General features: G+C 30.3%; 1 long non-coding RNA gene across 1 annotated transcript; it reads right to left on the bottom strand.

Moving 5' to 3' along the window:
* Positions 1–1,415: 1,415 nt before the first annotated feature.
* LOC134699007 (uncharacterized) lies at positions 1,416–3,311 on the bottom strand. Its single transcript, XR_010103519.1, has 3 exons — positions 3,232–3,311; positions 2,362–2,436; positions 1,416–1,450 (listed from the first exon to the last, which is right to left on the bottom strand). It is a non-coding gene; the product is annotated as an uncharacterized LOC134699007 (long non-coding RNA).
* Positions 3,312–4,103: the final 792 nt, after the last annotated feature.

Below are 4,103 nucleotides of genomic sequence, written 5' to 3'. Positions count from 1 at the left end.
AAGTACTGAGTATTGTGTATAAGTAAATTGATATTTGGTTGAAACAAATTAAAGTTAGGTAAGGGAAATGGAAATTCCTGCAATTTTTCTATTTGTAAAGGGACATAACTTCAGAACAGAAAATATGACGCCACAAAATTTTTAGGGTAAACTGTGTTTCGTGGTAATACACATTGTGAATAAGTTTCATAACATTTGGTTTAGACAAACTTAAGTAAGAAAAAGGAAACAACCATTCAGCAGTTTTTCCATTTGTAAAGGGACATAACTCTAGAACGGTTTAAGCAATACCACAAAAATGAGAACTTGACCTGTATTTTGTGCTTATAAACATTGTGTGAAAGTTTCAAACCATTTGGTTGAGGAAACTGAAGTTGGAGAACAGAAACACAACAAAAAGTTGTGCAAATTTTCAATTTGTAAAGGGCATGACTCAGAGTGGTAAAGTGACATCTGCAACACAAAATTCAAACTTGATCTAAGTTTGCTAAAAATAAAAATTGTGTGTAAGTTTCATAACATTTGGGTGAGGCAAACTTAAGTTAGAGATAGGAAACCCACTTTAGGATGTACTGAAGGGTAACAATTATTGCCCCCTCGGCTTAGACAAGGGGTATATAATCCTCCACTTAGTGGGGGCATAAAAAATAATGAGTAAGTGTTGAAGTAGTAAAATAAAAGAGCCCCAATGGGTTGAACTCATTGTCCAATGGATGGACAAAACAATTTTAACATTCAAATGTCACTGGAGAAGCCAGGAGCAGTTAGTCGGCTTTAATATGAAATGACAATAGCATTCATTAATCATGTTAACTACACTTTTTTCACAACAAGCCTGATAATATTGCTATATTATAATAGTTCAATCCTGTTTTTTTTTATTTGGGTTGAAGTTTATCCATCTCATCATAAAAGACCTTACAATAAACTCATCATAAATGTAGATACCAGGATTGAAAATTGATGTTTGTGCCAGACGTGCACTTCATCTACAAAAAAACTCATCAGTGATGCTATAATATATTTTTTTATAAAGGTCAAGTATGAAGTTGAAGAGCAATGTATAATTATAATTTCAATTTTTCAAGGTAACAATGTTGTGTCTCATATCAATGTGAATCCATACATAATATTGAAATAGCTCTTTCCTTAATAGTGGCAATGAAGTAATCAAAACAAACATTTTTTCTTACATAAAGATGTATAATTTTAAAACGTTCATTTGCTTTGGGGCAACATGGGCAAGGGCATACACGTAAGCCTTCCCTTCTTCTCATGGTAATTTACATCCATAATTAACATCAAACAAAATTATATTATTATGAATAAAATATCTAATACATCTACAATATATTCTTCTTTGTTTTCTAATGACTCCTACCAAGTATAATCTGTTTTTTTGTATCCAGGAAAAACAACCAGATTTATAGTTCAAGGACTTCACTGTGACCTATAAGAGAAAAAGATTTTAAGTATAGCATATATACATTGGCATTACAATCATGACTAAAGTTTTAAGTTCTCTGCTTTTGTTGATAAATATTAGGGAATGTGTCCATAGGGACACAGATGCTGCCCCAGCTAGCATATAACATTATAAAGGGTTAATTCAGTGTTCACAAACATTATAGATGCATTTTATCAAATTTAGTTGAGACAAACTTAAGTTAGCGAACAGAAAAAATATATCCTATTAGGTTATAAAGGGACAAAACATTAATAAAAGTGCTTGTAAGCACCAATGGGTAAAGATTGTTCATTTTTTTCAGTTAACATTGCATTAAGCATGGACTGTAGCCCGGTAGTAGGTGATGTAAAAGATGTGATTTTAGACTCATTTTGTCATGTTTGTGTACATGCCAATCAGTATATTACAATTAAAATTAAGTATTATTGAATTCATAAATCTTTTGCTATTACATAGGTGAAAGTAACTTTAATTTATACATATTATATGCGTTTGTTTTCTATTAAATCTTTTGATAATAAAAATGTGTTTAATGAAGACTTTTAACAGTTTATCATTCATGCTCCATGATTCAGGTAACCTTAATTACTAGACAGCATGGGATCACACCTGGTTGTTTGTTGTGTCTGTCCTTAAGACTGTCATGTCAGACACAATACAATGCCTCTCAAAGTTGTCAATCTCAGTATGTCCTTAGAGTACTGTACCTTTACATGTCTGATTCTTAACTTTTGGCGTGAAATGTATTAAATGTAGGAGCCATTTATTTTTCATTGTTTAACCTGTTGGTCTAACATGAGTTTGAGTAACAAACCAGTCATGTGCATATTGCAAGCATAACAGGATTTGTTTTATCACAAATCTTTGTTTTGTTCTGACTGAATAATCCTTACCAGGATATAAAGTAGGCAGCCAACTGTGACCTTTAGCTAATTTCACTGCAAATTCTCCAGTAATTATATTGTGATCTGAAAATCAAAATGCAAAGTTAATAAAACTGACAAATTCTTAACACTAATATTATCAGTATCAATATAAAATAGTAGTTACTGCAACTGGGATAAAAATACCATTAAGCTTTGACATATTGTTATATATTTTTAAGCTTTGACATATTGTTGTATATTTTTAAGCTTTGACATATATTGTTATATATTTTTAAGCTTTGACATATTGTTATATATCTTTAAGCTTGACATATTGTTATATATTTTTAAGCTTTGACATATTGTTATATATATTTATAAATAAAGAGTGGACAATACTACACTGAATATTTCTTTACAAAGTTTGGATTTTCAATTGATAATTAACCCAGGATATTAAGAAAGACACTAATAAAAAAAAATTGTCAATGTGGGCAAGGGTTCCTTTGTGTCCAAGGAAGAATACTTAAAACTTCTTTGCTTTCTTAACTTTTGGTCTCAAATGTGTTTTATTAGCTCACTGACTATGTTTTTCCTGATTAAAATTACCAGCATATTTGTTTTCTTTCTGAAAATAATCTCAAGTGTGTTTGATCTTTACTTTTGTTAGCTGCCTAAACTTTTGGTTTTTGAAAGTGTTTAATGAAATTAATTGCTTGTTTTCTAAATTTTTGGTTTCAGATGTGTTAAAACTTAAATGAATATGATCTTTTGGCAACTTTTTAGATTTTTGGTCTCAAATGTCATGAATGTGCTTAATTAAGAAATCTGTCTTGTGCACCTGATGGTATGAAAAGATTTGTCTAATGTTTCACATTGTTCTTGAATAATCCTTACTAAATTATACAGGATGCAACCAACTGTGACCATAAGACCAGTCAAATGCTTATTCTCCAATGCTAATTATCTGAAAATAAATAAGAAAACATAATGAATCTTATTGTTTATTTATGTCAGTTAGGGGTACTACTTATTTAAGTTATTTTTATTTACTTGAAGAAGTAGAAAAAAAAATATACACATTATAAGTAAATTTGTAGGATACTTAAACATGTTAAAGTCATAAGAAACGAGTGACCGGTGAAAAATAATGTTCTTCCAATTCTTGAACCAATGGATACAAAAATCATAAACTTAGTCTTTTGAGCACACATTTATCATTTTTTTCATGTAAATTTCATATTAATCGTCAATTTTTTTTTTCAATCGGTCTTGTTGTGAAAATATGGCAGGTAATTGAAGTTTGTGTTTTGAACCCAAATTTTAACGATTGTCACCAGTTCGTAAACAATGGACAAAATACAAACAAAAAAGCATGGCAATTGAGCACGTGTTTAACATAAAAATTCAGATAATAGTTTATTTTAAGGACATCCATGCGTATTGCAATCATCAGATTTTTACGAAATGGGTCACACTGAGGTTACTTTGCATACAGAAAATATGTCGGGGGAATGGCTTCCTGGTTTTATCTTCAGAACACTGCTCATTTACAAGCCCCCAAGGAGCATTTTTTGAAGACCTTGTGCACATACTTCAGATCTTTATGCAATTAGTTTCTTTGTTGAATTAATCACTGGTATTAAAGAGATAATCGTAACTGAAATTACGATTATCCCAATATGGCGACGGTAGATATAGGAAAAATCTTAATACTCATTTTTCTTAAATGTACATTTATCTTTACCATTACATCATATTTGAATCGT

The sequence above is a fragment of the Mytilus trossulus genome, unplaced genomic scaffold, assembly GCF_036588685.1.
Source record: "Mytilus trossulus isolate FHL-02 unplaced genomic scaffold, PNRI_Mtr1.1.1.hap1 h1tg000024l__unscaffolded, whole genome shotgun sequence".
NCBI lineage: Eukaryota > Metazoa > Mollusca > Bivalvia > Mytilida > Mytilidae > Mytilus > Mytilus trossulus.
The sequence above is the reverse complement of the archived record's forward strand: the minus strand, read 5'-3'. Positions and strand labels throughout refer to the sequence as shown.